A 17,093-nucleotide genomic window follows, 5' to 3' on the forward strand; every position below is an offset into this window, starting at 1 on the left:
CTTAAGGCAATGGGCAGCGATACCTGTGTTCACAAGCATGAGATCTCACTTCGGAAGCCCTGAGGCAGCCTCCCTTTTTCTGAAAACATAATTATATCAAGGCATGCAGGTGAATGGAAGGGTATATAGCCCAAAGAAATTAAAGGTAACAAGGACTGAGGGGAGATTCTATGGGCATCCTAGCCACCCCTGGGGTGGGACCCCATTACACAAGGCACCCAGCCTGGACTGAAGGATGTAAAGGAGTTCTTTTTTTGTACTTAAATTCGCTATCATTCTTACACAGAGGCTTGCAGTATAATAGTGAAAGCACAGTTATTCAGAAATGTCTCTGAATAGACAGTGGTTTTGTTTTATTGTAGATAATAAAGGACAGCTGTCAAGAAAGTGAATGACTGTAATGGGAGGAAGGAAAATATGGCAAGTTAAAATAATAACTGAAAGGGTTTTTTTAAATATCTGAACAATGACCTATACTTAAATATTGACATCACTGTCGAATGCAGTAAATGTAATCTATGTATAAATGTGGACATTACCTCTAATGCACTAAATACAACAACTAATTATCATGAAAAAACCCCACTACGCAATATACGAGATGCACTCATGTCTTTAAAGTTACATTCTCCAGGACTGCACAAGAACTATAGCTTCAGAGTTTATCAGATTTATCTAATTTTCTGTAATGCACTCATGGGCTTAACATACATGCGAAGAAAAGTTATCAAAAAATGAAGTTGCTGTTTGTACTCCTGCTGTCAGTCAGCTATTGATTCAAAGCCACAGTTTCATTCTCTTTATCTAATCAAAATAATGAAATAGTTCATAGGTGGCTGTAGGATTACATCTACTCGACTGACAGGATAGATGTAATCACAGCAAGAAAGCTTCTTAATCACTCCTGATTAATTTCATCTGTAATATCTGAAATGGGCTTTCTGGAACTATGAAACATTCTCTTACATAGGAAACTACTGTTTTTGCTACGCGTTTTTTTTTGTTTCATTTATTTAGTCATTTAATAAGAGAAACATACTAACATCTAATGCTTCCTGATTCAAGTTTCTAATTCAGGTACAAATGTGGGGGTGTATGGTAATCAGCAGGGATCCTGGTTTTCTCTTATTTAAACCAATCCCCAATTTTTGGTTAAAAAAGTAACCCCAAATCCACATTTTTCTGTGATTAAAATGATACACCACTAATATAGAGAGAAATATATAGTGATGTTTCATTGTAATCACTGGAAGATTTGGATTTGAAGTTACTTTTTACCAAAAATTAGGAATTTTTTTAAATCAGAGAAAACCAGGATTCCTAGTGATCAGGCAGAGCAGGTGGGAGTCAATGTGCTTCCTCCCTGACTTCCCTCCTGATTCACTCAGAAGGCTTGAATGTACAGGGGAAGGTTAGCTTTACCTGATATGGGATACGTTCTTCTCCCTTCTTTCCAGTGAAAGCCAATGAAGAATTTTCCAGCTCTTTGTTTATGATGCAGTAGGAAGCACACCCTGGTAACAATCATGGAGTAGGCCATGGTCACCCAGATGCATTAACACACAACCACTACCATCCTCATGTACACATCTTGACATTTAAGCAACCTTGTACATAACTGGCTAGTTTCCCACCTTCCCACTTGCCCTAATGTAACACCAAGGAGGACCAGGCTGTCTATATTTGAATTCACTGGTCATATCCATTTCCACCTAAAGATTGTCTTCATAGAGTTTTATCAAAAATGGGAAAAAAAGGAACTGTGGGGACAGTATTCTATACTTTTCTTTATGGAGCCTGGACACTGGGCATTTTCTGCATTCTAGTTTTTAATAAATACTACAGGGCAAAGAAATGTTTGAGTCATGCTGTCTCTAGCTACATGCAATACAAATTGGAAATATCATAAGAGGCAAGGGATTAAAGCAATGAAAAGAGAGTCAATGAAATATCCTGTTGACCTACACTGTAATTCATTTCCATCGAAAAGGACAATCTATTCAAGTAATTTGATGACGTAACAATCCATTGTTTAGTACACACAAACATTTGGTGTTTGTAAAATCTTAGATGCATAAACGAACAGTAACTATAAAAGGGCAAGTAGACCAACTCGTTTTATGAAATATCTTGCAAGATCATAATCATCATCCTCACACTGTGGTCAGCCCACTGGTTTGTCTGTGTCAAAGCAAACTTTGCCCCTGTTTAATACAGCAGTTAAATTTTAGATAAGTTTAACTAAAGCAAGCTCTGCTTTAAAAAAAGATCAACTAGTAATTGCAATTTCTTCTTATTCTGGACAGCTGAGTACAAACGCAAATTTTACACGTGCAGTTTAAGCCAATGAGTCTCTTAATTATTTTTTAGACTCAAGGCACTCCTCATTAGACTCAAGGTACTGCTCAAAAAATGCCATTTCCCATAGGTTTCACTTGTTGCTTCACTAAAGAAAAATAATATAGCAATTTTTCTGTTGCAAAGAACTCAGAAAGATCACCCCAGATCAGAAATGTTTTTGACTCTCTAGCTCTGATTCTCAATCTTTTTAAGCTTGACACACACCCTGACAGGCTTGAGGCATCCCTTAGAAAATGCCAGCTCTCAAATGGAAAAAGCCAGTTTTCATATTTTTTTTTGCTATATAAAAATAACAGAACAATTGTTCTTTTGCAAAGTACCCAAAGACCAGAGCAGGGGTTAATATTTTTAACACTATGGAATCCTATTTGAAATCTCCAAGTTTACCTTGTGAATCATGTCAGCACTGTTAGGTGTGTAAACATTGCATGGCACCCTTGAAAGGATCTCAAGGCACCTCAGCATGCCATGGGTACTTTGGTTGCAGCGGTAGCCTTTCAAGTACTCAAAGTTCATACTGAATTTATGTTATTATGGCTTCCACCATCTATCTACCTCACTGAATGCATTATTAGCAGTCTTCTCCTTGGCATATTACTCATATCTCAGGTTCTACGTTTTCCTGTTCTGGACTTCTTAGCAGTTTTTAATAATTCTCCTCTATCTGCCTTTCTGTGGTTTTCATAGTACCACCCTCCTACTACTCTCATTGCTTGTTCAGTATGTCCTTTGTTGGTCTCCCCTGCTTCACATATTGACATGATTTAGCTATATTTATATCCCAATATAATGCGAATTATTTATAGGATAAAGGGGAGGAGGAGGAGCTTCAATGGAAATAACTTACCTTAAATAGGAAGCTAGATTATCATTGAAGAATTGGGAACAAGCAACCTGTTATGCTGAAAGTTAAATAATCTTTATAAAAGTTGACTGGATGTAAGCTATGAATTATTTGACTGCTTACTCCTTCAATTTATACAATATCTTACCTTAGGCCACATAGCCCCTGTCCATCAACAAAAACCTTATTCTAATCTTAGCTAGACAAACAAATGTATAGTAGCTGCAAAGAGGACATTCCAGAGTATAATACAATGCCAATCCATTCCAAAAGCATTATTTACTTCAATTTCCTGCGCCTGAAATTGCTTATAGGAGGCAGAAAGTCATGAACTTAAGATTGAATCTGGAAATGTACATGTGTTATCCAAAGCTTCTCCATAAATCTGCCTTTAAATGAAAATGCTACATAAAAAGTTGAAAAAAATAATTTAAACAATGATTTTCAGTGTTTCAACACAACTTCTTGGAAAAGCTATTAAGTAAAATGTTGCCATTTCTAAAAATTTTTTACTTTTCCTTCAGCTGAAATAATTTCAGCTAAATTCAACTTTGACCTAATTTGGCTTACCTTCCTGTGGAATCTTTGCAAAACAGACAGAAATCTGGCTTAAGCATTGCCATTTTGATTTGGCAAAAACTACATGAAGAGCAAACCAGTGGAGAAGTACCCTAATGCTACATTAGATGCAATCTTTAAATAAATAAATGAATAAATAAATAAGCAAGCAGATTCTAACCACTGATTCACCCTTAAATTTTCTCTTTGAATTAAATTAATTGATGTCAGGGAATTCAACTATACATCAACCTTACTTTAATATTATTTTTTTTTTAATATATTTGTGTAGTCTTTTTTAAAGTTCTTGTATATGGGAAGGAAGAGCAGAACATGATTAGTAGGGCTGTGCGAAGCTTCAATCCCTGATTGGATTCAGCAAGAGATTCGGCCTGATTTGGTGGCCAAATCTCCTAATCCAAATCGAATCGGAGGACCCTTTAATCTCTCTGAATTGAATCGGAACCCTCAAAATCAATTCAGAGCTTTAAATGTTTCTTCTACATACCTCTAGGTAGCAGGCGGCTTGTGAATGCTGCGATGCTGGGGTGCATGGAGCATCCCACAGGAGCGCAGGTCCACCAGAGAGACTGCTTGCCCCTCCCCCCCCCCACACCCCTCTGGCTCAGCGACTGGTGCCTCCTGGGTCTGGGGGGCCACCCGGGGTCCCTTCACAACCAATCAGACCCCCAGCATGTTCCCTGGGTTAGCCACCGAGCACATGGCCCTTCCCCCTCCATGCTTTTCTTGGGATGCTCCATCTGCCCCAGCATCACAGCATTCACAAGCTGCACCTGGTATCTCAAGGCACATAGACAGTTTTAAATGTTTTTTCTATGTCCACATTGATGATTCTCTGAATCAGAATCAAATCTTTAGATTCGGCCAAATCGAATCAGGAACAGCGATCTGAATCAACTAACTGAATCACTGTCCCCGATTGAGGCCAAATCCTAATCGAACAGGGCCCGTTTCGCACACCCCTAATGATTAGTCCCTTCTGGAAACACTATAGCTTACTGCAGAGGTGGCCAACCCATGACATGCATGCCACAAGCAGCTTGTGTGTATGGCATGTGGCAGAATGGAAAAGGAGCAGAGAACACAGCAACAGATAGGACAGGGAGCTGACAACAGAGCAACATATCAGGGTGGGAATGGGTATCAGAGTGGCACTTGGAGAGGGTGCAGGGCTTACCCGTTTGGCATGTCTGCCAAAAAGGTTGGCCACCACTAGCTTATTACATAAATGCCTACTTTAAAGCTTGTAAAAAGGTGTACTGTTAGTAAGTCAAATCTGTAGAAAACCCTTACTTTAATTGTCAAGGTACATTTGAAATTGACAAACTTTAAAAGGCTGAATAGTGACTGATTTTTTTCAGAAATGAGCACATTTAGGATATGGAGCTGTATAATTCCAGACAAGTCCAGGAACAGATCAACACAACCAAAGGTAAGTCTGTAATATTTATCATGTTGCTATAGAAACGCCAAGTAAGATCATTTCCTTCTGGGACCAAAAATCACATTTTAAATACACTGCTATGCTACCAACACAATTAGCTTTGTCAGACATTTATAATCTAGCTATTGCTGTAATTAAATACATTTAAAATACCCAGTTCTTGAAAATTATTAGCAATGTAATTCACTTAGAACATTATGTTTTTAAGTGATATTTGTTTACAAGCTTCAGTGAAATTTATGGAACTCATGAATAGTAAGAAATATCAACATAAAAAGAAAGATACCAAGACACGGTAGATTTAAGCTATGACTACATGGCAGCTATAAGTCAGCTAGATACATGGTGGTGGTCCTCCAAACTATTTACAGCCATACTCCTTCAACAGCCTAGCAATTAAACCCAATGATTAACAAACTTCACAGCTACAGAAACAATACTAAGTCCCATTTACAACTTTTAATCAGCTTCCATGGCATCCAGGAACAGCTGAGTTTTGGCCTAATTAATCCCCAAGTTGCTGTACTTATGTCTAAAAATATTGCCCGTATAGCTTTTTAGATTCCTGAGGCTGAAGAGAGCCCAGGAGCTGCCTCTGGCTTTGCATTCTAATCATACCTTCAGTGCGCTTCAGTGCGCTGATCTCCTATCTAGCCTCACCCCCGACATACAAGATCCTACTGCCTAACTGAGACTTGTGCTGTTGTCCTCAGACTGAGAGTTACATAAGCATGTTTCCAGCCTTGTAGATACTCTAGTTTAGAGTCTTCAGATACTTAATTCAGAACAAATATTTGTGGATACTTCTTCCCATATTTCTAACACACTTACTTTTTATTTTAGATGGCATAAGAGGCATACTAATCAGGACAAAAACACCAATATACCACACATCCTGTCTATTCCTTAGTTTATTCACCATTCTTGATTATCCTTTGGCGTTATGAATTTTCATCCAGTAAGGAGGTAAACAGGAAACAGACAGCAGACAAACCCCGCATTCAAAATGGAGTTTATAATATGATACAGAGATGCATACAGGTAAATTTGAATCTCAAGAGGAATCCATCCCTTGTACATAGACATATTTCTCAAATCATCACAACAGAGTTGTTTTACATAAATAAAAACATAGACTTGTCTTGGTATTAGAGAGGTTTCTAATAAATACGTGTTGATATCTGAATACTGACTAAGGATTTAGCCAGAATGGTTATGGTCAGCTTCCTAGGTTTTCTTTATCAAAATTCGAGAGCAAGTATTTTTTTCCCCAAAGGGCACTTTAGATTTAAAATATCTACAAAAACTTCATTCACTCTGAACAAATTCATCAAAGATTGATTCTCTGAGTCTTTACTGAAGGCAGTATTCTTGTAACACAGAACATAAGTATTACCCCTGCAAGTCAAGTTACCAAGGTCACACTCCATACATAAGATGCTCAGGATTAAATATTGTTTTCATATTATAGCTATTCATTATAACTATTTTTCATTCTTATGTATTAAGAATGATAGTCAGTTTGCACAAGGGAAACTGATAACCCACAAAAAAAGAAAATACCCACAAAAAAGAAAAAATTAAATATAATTAATAATAATAATAATTTAATAATAAATTAATAATAATTTAATTAATAATTTAATTAATAATTTAATTTAATTATTTAATACATTAATAATAATTTAATAATAATAATAATAATAATAAGGGAAACTGATAACCCACAAAAAAAGAAAATACCCACAAAAAAAGAAAAAATTAAATATAAATATATAAATTAGCATGGAAATCTGCACAGGTACATTTATCCTCCTAGGGGTAAATTACAGGGAGCACAGATATCTGTGCACTGACCTACACAGGAATCTGCAGCACAGACATACCGTCTGGGTCTTCTGAAAAAAATCACAACCACCTCCCTTTATTCAAGTAGCTCAATGTGCTTCCTGCAATATTGAGTCATCAACATCTGCATACTGCTTTTCCATCAGGTTTAACACCTACTTATAGGATAGGTTGTTCAAGATGCACACCTAATGCGGTATGCGGGAAGGAAGAAGAATACAAACTAGTATGTAAACAGACTGGTGATGTGTGGGTGTGTTAATGTCATCAGTGAAACATCTACTTCCTTGTCTAATCCCAAACATGGCATTATTTGACAGCAAGCAGCTCCCTTTTAGATCAGCATATCCTGAGATTAATGCCAAATAACAATTTTTAAAAGCACTTTAAAGTATAACCTCACTGACTCTGCAGACAAAACAACCATTAGCTCTCCATCTCTTATGCAGAATTCACCCAGAACACCAACTATTTTTTGACAAGAAATTTCAGCCGGAGAAAACCCTGAGGGGATTTTAGTTAAAATATTAAACTTTATTGTTAGACAGGGCTATAAAACAGTGGCATAAAGTGATATATTTATCATGCATAAGAAATTACTGACTACCACTAATCTTATTCCTCTAACAAGTGTTTTTAGGGGTTGCACAAAAGGTTTTCTTGTGTATTAGAAACCAATCTAACAGCATCTGTGGCAGCAGTCTTGGAGGAGCAGGGTCTTACTATCCTTCTTGATTAACTGCAGTTCCAGGAAACAATGTCCTATAGTTTTTTATGGTATTGTTTTAACCTTTCGTTTTGCCTTTTTACTTCAATTTATAAAAGGGGATAATTATACTTACCTGCTTCACAAGGGTGTTGCAAGGATGACATTTGGTAAATGTATAAATGGTAAGTATAGTTATGATGAATTATGCACTACACTGAAAAAAATTCAAATGAAAGAATGTTAAGTATCTGACAATACGGTACAGCCTTGCACTGATAAATTATGGGGCAGTGCTGTCTCATGAACAGCACAGCACTAAGAAGCACCCTGCTTCAGAGTAGGAAAATGCCTCACTGCACACTCCAGAATGTAGAGAGAACACATCTGCCATTACATGCTCTCAGAGAATTGCAGTGTTGGTCCTGCTCTCAGAGCTAGTATATAAAAATGAGGACTGGGTGAGGAATAGCTATGTTTCTGTTTCTTCTCCTTTCTTTGCTCCTCCAGAAAAGTTAGTGTGTGTGCGCACATGTGTGTGCTGGGGGTGGGGGGGAAGAGAGAGAGAGAGAGAGAGAGAGCGCGTGCGAGTGCACTCCTCCTCACTTTACTGTATTTACTCAAATACAAGACAAGGTTCCCCCCCTCCCCAATCAGCATGGGGAAAAGCCCCTCATCTTGTAATCGAATTTCAAGGAAATCCCACTGAATCATAGAATCAAAGAATTTGGGTTAAAAGGGACCTCAGGAGGTCATCTAGTCCAACCCCCAGCTCAAAGCAGGACCAGCCCCAACTAGTTCACCCCAGCCAAAGCTTTGTTTAGTCAGGTCTTAAAAACCCTCTATGGATGGAGATTCTACAACCTCTCTGGGTAATCTGTTCCAGTGCTTTTACTACCCTCCTAGTGAGAGAGTTTTTTTCCCTAATATCTAACCTAAACTTCCCTTGCTGCAACTTCAGACCGTTGCTCCTTGTTCTGTCATCTGCCACCACTAAGAACAGGCCAGCTCCATCCTCTTTGGAACCACCCTTCAGGTAGTTGAAGGCTACTATTAAATCCTCTCTCAGTCATCTCTTCTCCAGGTTAAATAAACCCAGTTCCCTTAGACACTCCTCATAAAGCATGTGTAAACAAAGGTTAAAAGGAATTGATTTTATCTGCAAGACCTACTATGATGCCTACTGTATCTATGCTGTAGCCTACTGTAATACAAAAAAACAAAGTGGAATTCATTTTTTTTAAACTTGCCTTTTATGATCCAGGTTATGCCCAAATCCTGTATGATGCCCAATAGCAAGGGACCAAGCATGATTAGACAACACTGATAAAAATGCCTGCATCTCCCTGCAGAAGTGGCTAGCTCACTTGCCGCCCTATTTTCAGTTACACTTGTCCCTGACTACCTAGGGTAAAGCAGCTAAGGCATACCCAGCTCTGCTGCCATCTAACACTGGACTACGGTACCAGCATACCTACTATAACTTGACAGCACCCATCTACTTCACTGCAGCACTGCACTAGAAGACTTAGAACTGCAGGGCAGATTTTCTCTTATAACCACTTTCATACAGACAAATTTAATCAAGCTGGGAAAAATCTATTCCATGGATTGCAATGCTAGCACAGCATAGAAACTTGGAAATACACAGCCTGATTCTCATTTACATATTGGCAGTGTAAATGGATATACTGCCAATCCAAATCAGACTCATTTCCTTGTAAGCTCTCCTGGACATACCTGGAAAAACAGCATACAAGAAAATGGTAAACACTTAGCCTCCCAAATGGGCTCCCCACTGCTAACACTGCCAAAGCTGCACTTGTTTTAAATCAAGAAGAGGAAAGTGCTGAAAAGTCCTACTGGAAGTACACTCTGACAATCCTTTTCTGGGTAAGCCACTTAAAACAGTGGTTCTCACACTGTAGTCTGATGGCAATGGTGCTCTGTAGAGCTCCTATCACAGATGTGAAGTATACACAACTGAAACAAAAGCAGGTCCCAGCATACTATCAAGTTATAATTGGTCAAGCAGTAGACTGCAAGCAGAGTAGTGTATTGCCAGAGATAACTGGTATGCCTGTTTGGACTAATCAGCACAAAATGAAGCCAGCCTATTAAAAAAGCTTCTTAGATACCATTTCAACCGTGATAACATTTGCTAATAACAATAAAATAAGAAGGCTATCAAAATGAAATAAAACCCCAAATACACACTGCCAACATAAAATAATAGAATCCATACTGCGAAGAGACTGACAGAAATTAGAGCTGTATAAACAGGCAAAGGCAAGATATTAGCTATGATGATTAAATATCAAGTTTTATACCTGGAATGAAGAAAGAAACTGTCCAGACACAAAGAAAGTTGACATAACCTTTCAGCCACACTCATCACTGAGTGCAATTATTTTCATCTGATCACCTTGCCAGGCAAGTGATAATTATGCCATTTTTTCATTTAACCAGGCACAGAAATTTCCTTGGGAAAGGTGTGGCAACAAAACTGGGAATTGAAGAGAGGGGCTGATATCTAGCTCTATCTCACTTTCAAGAATCACTAACTCTGTTCTTACTGCAGGAAGCTAAAAGACAGCATTGCAACAACAAATACAAAAGACAGTTAAGAAGCTACAGTGAAAATAGACAACATTTAAAGCTTACATAGTTCACTTTTAAAAGGTGACAAAGTTACAATATTGACAAAAAAAATTAACCTATATGCAAATTACTTTAATAAATAAAAAGGAACAATTCCAGGCAGACTCTTGCCAGCTCTCATTTTGTGCATGCAGCTTTAAATGGGTACAACACTGTTACATTCCAAATGACACTAACGCAAGGTTTCCCAGTAACTAAACTACTACCCTATTTTATATGTAGATCACATACTTAGGAAAAACGGTATGAAACTCACATGCCTTTCTGAGATACAGCACTTTCATTAACTTTAATAAATCTAACTACCCAGCCAAAATGTTAAATCTGACAGCCAGATATTTCTTTCTTTCTTTTTTCTTTTGTTTTAAGCTGTAGGGGGAAATGAACCAACACAAAATATATGAAAAGACTTCATGCAAGTTAGCGGCATATTAAGACTTAAAATTATGCTGTTCATTGCGCCTTTTCTAACTGTAAGCAGAAGTATTTGTTGGGAGTGGATATAAACTTTCATGCTAGTTGCATATTACTAACACTTTTGATTTTCTGCTGGCCAAGTGGATTTGAAACCAACCATTTTTACCTTTTTTAACTTGCATTCTGGTTAGGTGGTTTCCACTATATCAGTGCCTACTGCCTGTATTATCTTAAACCAGGGCCGTCCAATGGGAGGCTGGTGGGCCACATCCAACCCACTAGGGGATAACATGTAACCCCTGGGATCCTGCCCAGGCACCCTTGCTCCCATTTACTCCAGCTGCTCTGGCGGGAGTAGCTGGGGCTCTGGAGCAAGACAGCACAGCAGGAGGCCTGGTGAGCTTGCTGCCCATGCACCAGTGGCAGGGAGGCTCGTGTGGAAGACTCACACTGCTTGCATAGCAGTAATGGCACAGTGGAGTAGGAATCACTCGGAGTCACTGCAGTGCAGAGGCTCACAAAGCAGTGGTCGCAGGGGGCTCATACAGGTCACATGGAGATGAGGCACCCATGCAGTCTGCAGCTCAGGACCTGTATGGCAAGCAGCCTACAGCTGCTCAGAAAACAGACAGCCTATTTTGGACAGATCTTGTTCTTTGTTCCCCTTCATAGAAATTAGCTTGTATCCCAGAGATTTCTGAAATTACATTTGAAGCATTTAAAATGCCTCTGAAGTGCTTCAAAGGGTAAGGTGGACAGATCAATCCACAGGTAACCTTGAAGGAAACAACTATCTTGCCTTCACAGTCTGCTTTGCTCCCCGCATGGTGGGGAAGTGAAACCACAAGTCACTGCACCCCAGTGGCTGGAGAGCACACTGTTATATGCAGCCATAATGATTTTGAAGCGCTCCATCCAGGGAGCTGCACCTCTGTCCAGAGCTGCACTTTGAAGCATTTCAAATGTTACATATATTCCTACCCTCAGCCCTGCAAGTAATTACTACATTTCAGTGGAGAAATATAAGGCTCCCCATGGTACAAGCAAGCAATATTGACAACCTATTATAGGTAATGCAGTGCATGTGAAAACTTTAACAGGTTGCTTTCAGTGAACAATGTTAAATCAATTGAACCCTTTTGATTTCAGAACTACCACTCAATTAGCAGGGCATTTCCAGTTATTAAAAGGTTTTTTTAAATCAATTTCCTATCTAAGCTGTTGAATTCTGCAATCACATCAAGATTAAAACACCATCTGACAGGGCTAGCTTTTATCATAACAGCCTATACAATATATAGAAAACGTTAACTGATATTTCTAAATTGACAATATGCTGGTAGGTCTTGCCATTTAATAACTTAAAAAAAAACCCAACACAGAATCATAGTAATATAGAGCTAGAAGGAACTCTGAAAAGCCAACATGATAGGATCAAATATAAGCAAACCATTCCTAGTAGATATTTGCCTAACTTATTTGTAAAAACTATCAGTGGTGGAGATTCCACATCCTTCCTAGGTAATGTATTCCAGGGCTGGAGGAACAACATGAAGATCTGATCTACCTCTTTATAAGATGTCATTTCAAGTTGTGTTTCAGCAAAGCATATGTTTCAGTACATGTAGAACCAATTAATTTCAACATACTAAGCACTTCTTCCCAACTCTACATTCTGAAAAAAAATGTATAACTTTGTACATAACCTGTGTGAAAAAAATATTTAAAAGAATTATTTCATTAAACTGGTAAAATATGAAGTGAATCATTAGATAGCTTAAGTCTGGTATTAATTCTTACTTACTGGATTTTTTTTTAAGTAATAATCTGTGGTACAAAAAAATGGCTTTATCAATGCTGGTTGTTATGAACAGTACCCCATTCTCAAAAAAATGCATTTATGAATTCTTTGCAAAAGTATGAATTCTATGCCAAGAGAAAGAAACCTTGGTTAAACCAAACATGTGACCAGGTTAAGCCACCATATGACCATATATGGAGTATGGGCAGACATTTAGTTTGTAATATTGCTTACCTTCTTAGGCCAATTTTCACAAGTAAATTACTTAAATGACTAACATTAACAAAACAAGTTTTATAGATAACTATGGCATAAACTCATATAGAGATGGTTTCCTCAGTTAGGCTGGCTGGTATAATATGTGGTCTCTACTTGTAGCCAATGTTAAGCTGCACTTAGTTTTATCATTTTATATTTGCATGAACTTTTTATTATTTTATATGAATGCATGTTTCTTTTCAGACAATAATGTTCACACCTAAGAGGGCCAATGCCTAACTAGCTTTGGAAGAGTAGTCACCAAGAATTCACATCTATAACAATTATGTAAAGCAGCCCACCAAAAGGTTGGGTGTATATCTGACCTCAGGCTCATCCACAAATAAACAATGACAGTCTGTATCAGGTGTAACCAAGATATAGCCCATGAGAGCATTCTGTGGAGCCACACCATCCAGCCCACACAGCTCCCCATGGGTCCAGAAGTCTGGCAACAGGGTGACAGTGCCAATTAACGCTGCTGCCCCTTGTCCTACCACCACGTTTACAGATCCATGGCAAGCTCTGTGGACAGACCCCATGACACTCATCCAGCCTGCAGACTGGGCCCTGCACCACTCAGGCCTGCAGGGTTGGATGAGTCAGGCAGCACTAGTCTACATCTCAAAAGGGAAAGGTATTAGTGGAGGATAAGGGGGTAGTCTTCTATCCAAACAGTCTCTGATTTGAAATAAGAGGCACTCTGTCTGATGTGGAATTAGTAATCTTTATGGTTGCAAGGATTTAACTTTGTCCTAGTTATAATTTGATCAGGAAAGATACCTGACGTGGCAAATGGATACACATCTGGGGCAGGAAGTTATATACAGGCATACCTCATTTTATTGCACTTTGCTTTATTGCGCTTTGCAGATATTGTGTTTTTTACAAATTGAGGTAAGACCTCCACCAGCAAAAAGATTACGACTCGCTGAAGGCTCAGATGATGGTTAGCATTTTTTAGCAATAAAGTATTTTTTAATTAAGGTATGTACATTGTTTTTTTAGACATAATGCTATTGCACACTTAATAGACTACAGTATAGTGTAAACTTAACTTTTATATGCACTGGGAAACCAAAAAATTCGTGTGACGCGCTTTATTGCGATATTCGCTTCATTGCGGTGGTCTGGAACCGCACCCGCAATATCTCTGAGGTATACCTGTACATGATATATGCTTCAATGAAAGTAGTCAGATAGGCAGATAAGAATGAGTACTTAAGAAGCTGCTTTAGAAGTAAGTTTTGATCTAAGAATTTTTTGGACATGGAGATAATTTCATTAATGAAAAAGCTGACTAGGGTAAGTTAACAGGTTTGCTTGCAGAAAATCCTGACATGGACAGAGTGCTAGCAGCTGTAAAATCAAGTACTGTAAAATCAAGTATTGTGCTTGTAGTTTTGTAATTCATCTTCTCTGTATTTTAATATATGGTTACTGAATTTTAAAGTGTATCCTGTTTATGTAATAAATCTTGTTGCTATTTCTTATACATAACTGATTGTCTGTGGGAAGTGTGATTTCAAAGCAGCTGGCAAACGGGCCAGTCACTCCTGTGGGAGCCAGGACCTATAATTTCTTACACAAGCCAAACATAGGTATGATTTTTCAAGTTGGCAAAAACTACTGTATTAGAGCTGTCAAGACATGGGTGAGAGAGGTGAAGTTGAGACACCATAGTAAAGAGCTGGCCCCCATGGCACATCTCAGCTTGTTTTCAGTAGTCAAGCAGCAAACTGCAAGGAGGTTTGGGGCTGAAAGACACCCCTAAAAGGTGTGAGTGCACCCTGCTTGCATCACTACGACACACTGTAGCAACACAATGGTAAAATGAAACCAGAAGTCTGAGTACATAGATGGCAACAAGGTATCATAGAATCACCTCCCCTTCACACTCTAGTAAAGGAATTCCACAGAATTCTCCCTAGTCTTTATATTTTCTTCCATTAGGATATCGCTGCCCAAACTCAAGCAACCACTAGATACTTTCTTATTTCTCTTCTTGCTTACCTCTACCTTCCCCACCCTGTAATCCCTCTCTTCATTTCTTGCCACTGTAACTTGAAGCAAGGAAGCATACACAGCTGAAATATACTGGAGATTGGAATACATAGATAGAATCTTTCCTAGTTCATTTTCAACGCACTCAGATTATTTAGTAACGCATTTCTCCATGTTCCTGCTCTTCCAGAGTATTATTTCAGAAAAAAACAGCAGGAGAGAAATCCACAAGCAATGAGGGATTTCTTTTTCATCATGCCTAATATATAGCCAGGTTTTAATGTCTTATTTAGGTAAAATTCCTGCTCTACTGACTCCAGTAAGATGCTGGAAGATAAAGACTAATTTCCATTTGTTGCACTAGGATTACAATGAGAGAATTTGTATGCAACAAGTATAAGCAGTTACTTAAGTCTCTCTCCTAGAGAATAAACAATAGGGGTTTTTTTCTAGAAAAGCCGAAAGAAAAAAGAACCATAGCAAAAGAAAACATTGTTGGAAACTATGAATAAACTTTTCAATCTACCAACTCAGGTTCCTGCTGTTACACTTGACTTTGGGGACAACAAAATTCCTGGGGATGAGACACAGAGCCTTGCACCCAGGATTGGCTTGATTTGCTTTCTTTTGGTTGCATTTTTTTTTAAGGATTCTGTCAATGACTGAAAACAAAATCAACTTCAAGTGACCAAAGATTCTTCAATACAGAATATTGTTTTACTTTGTTTCTGTAGTTCAAAGCAAGGAACTGAATCTATTGAATCCCTACCAAAGTGATTTTAAAAATCTTTATTAAAAAAAAAAACCAATTATGATTATTTACCAAATAACTGAATGAAAATATGCATATTTACAGACTGAAATAAAGTGTTCTGTGCCAAACATATCCAGTTGTAAAATACATAAAACCCAGATGTGGAAGGGGCAAGACACTCCAGTTTGCTTGTTAAACATTTTGTTGCTATTCTAACAGGATAATCAAAATAAATAAAACAATAATCTAACCTCAGCCTTTCTTCTTCTTTCTTCCGAAGGCTGAAATCTCTTTGGACCACCTGAAGTACATGTTCTGCTTCCTCCTCAGTCAAGCCAGAAAGATCTAGTTTTCTCCCCATTGTTTCCTCTATCCTGGATATGAACAATTAAAAGATACCTGAAAGCACAAAAGGCAACAAAATACAGAGTGAACAGCCTGAAAACACTGCATGACTTCAAAGACCTCACAGAATCAAACACACACCTAAAACACACAAATGTGTTTTTAACATCAGAGAGGAGTACCTCTCTGTATTTAGCTTATTGTAACATCTTTATGCCACTAAAAGAAATTTCTATAGTCTTCAATCAACGTTGACTTCAAAAAGTAATAAAATAAGTGATTTTCAAAACCCAGCAAATTTATTCGTACCATTTGACAAAACTACATATAAGTGTACTACACTGACCAAATGGAAATGAAATTTAGAAATGATAGAAGATTATATGCCACAACAGAAAATCAGACTTATTGCTTGCAGTCTTTGGAAGCCAACAAAATACAATTGTATTTCCCTGAAAACACAGGGGTTTAAATGGCATGGTGGCCTCCAGAAGGCGTGGGTATCATGGCTCTGGAATTGCTCGCCCTCCTTGACTAAACATCTACAATTACCAGTTTGGTTTTAGTCTTTCTAGGAACAGGTACAAAGCTTTTAAATCTGCCCATAGCAAAAAAATTGTCTGTACCAACTCTGAATTTAAAATGTCTTACAAAGAGAGAAGACAACTCACTCCCACACAACAAATAACAACAAAGTGCATTACTAAATTAACTTTATTAGTGTTGTTTAAGACTGGAAAATTGAACAAGAAAAATCAGTGCATTTCTGAAGAAAGAGAAACTGAAATAAAGAGTAACTTTAGCGGATAACACTAAACAAAATAATGAACCCCTCCTGGGAATCTGCATTACAATTTAAAATAAAATAGTGGGAAGACTTGTAAAATCATAAGTAAATATCCCAATACAAATGGGGTTGCACAAAGAACAGAGAAGGGAAACACAAAATATCTGAAGTATGAATGCTAGAACTTCTCCAAAAGTGGATATAAATATTATAATTAAAACTGAAACAGGAATACAAACAACAGATTCAAATTAGAACAGTGAAAACAACAGATTTACTGGAAA

The 17,093-nt window shown here is 37.9% G+C and overlaps 1 long non-coding RNA gene across 1 annotated transcript in view; it reads left to right on the forward strand.

Annotated features, from left to right (window-relative positions):
• The window catches only part of LOC109291793, a 209,683-nt gene extending 193,670 nt beyond the window's left edge, over positions 1 to 16,013 (forward strand). Inside the window, exon 3 of the long non-coding RNA XR_002095954.1 lies at positions 15,934 to 16,013. This is a non-coding gene — a long non-coding RNA (uncharacterized LOC109291793). The remainder of the gene's footprint in view (positions 1 to 15,933) is intronic.
• The last annotated feature ends 1,080 nt before the right edge of the window (positions 16,014 to 17,093 follow it).

This window comes from Gavialis gangeticus, unplaced genomic scaffold, assembly GCF_001723915.1.
Source record: "Gavialis gangeticus isolate Ggan-Ray unplaced genomic scaffold, GavGan_comp1, whole genome shotgun sequence".
NCBI lineage: Eukaryota > Metazoa > Chordata > Crocodylia > Gavialidae > Gavialis > Gavialis gangeticus.